Source organism: Ailuropoda melanoleuca, chromosome 16 (assembly GCF_002007445.2).
Source record: "Ailuropoda melanoleuca isolate Jingjing chromosome 16, ASM200744v2, whole genome shotgun sequence".
NCBI lineage: Eukaryota > Metazoa > Chordata > Mammalia > Carnivora > Ursidae > Ailuropoda > Ailuropoda melanoleuca.
The window spans coordinates 20,479,711-20,480,135 of record NC_048233.1 but is presented as its reverse complement, the minus strand read 5'-3'; the positions used below and the strand labels follow the sequence as shown (position 1 = coordinate 20,480,135).

Genomic DNA, 425 nt, shown 5'->3' with positions numbered 1-425 from the left:
TTTTTTTTTTTTTTTTTAAAGACAAACTTATATAAATACAAACAGTAGTACCTGATCCATCTGTGCCTGAACCAGATCTGACAGATCCATCTGTGAAAGAAACGGATTCAGAATCAGAGTCGCTAGCTTCACTTCGAGTATCATAATCATTTCCCTCTTCCTTCTGGTCTCTCTCATCCTGTTCATATTCTTCTTCTTCCTCCTCCTCCTCCTCCTCTTCCTCCTCCTCCTCTTCCTCCTCCTCCTCTCCATCTTCATCCACCTCTTCATCTTCTTCTGCATCTTCTTCTACTTCTTCATCTTCCTCCACATCTTCTTCCACTCCTTCCTCCTCATTCTCAGTGTTGTTCCCTTGCTCATCAGAAGAACCACTGCTGCCAGTCTCATGGTCAGAGCCATATTCTTCAGAGTTCACTTCTTCCTTA

At 42.8% G+C, this 425-nt stretch overlaps 1 protein-coding gene and 1 long non-coding RNA gene across 2 annotated transcripts in view; one reads left to right on the top strand and one right to left on the bottom strand.

Annotated features, from left to right (window-relative positions):
- The window catches only part of LOC117796701, a 4,968-nt gene extending 4,747 nt beyond the window's left edge, over positions 1-221 (bottom strand). The window contains exon 1 of the long non-coding RNA XR_004621344.1: positions 52-221. This is a non-coding gene — a long non-coding RNA (uncharacterized LOC117796701). The remainder of the gene's footprint in view (positions 1-51) is intronic.
- Positions 1-425, top strand: part of ST8SIA1 (ST8 alpha-N-acetyl-neuraminide alpha-2,8-sialyltransferase 1) — a 144,098-nt gene that overhangs the window by 26,729 nt on the left and 116,944 nt on the right. The gene's annotated exons all lie outside the window — the stretch shown is intronic.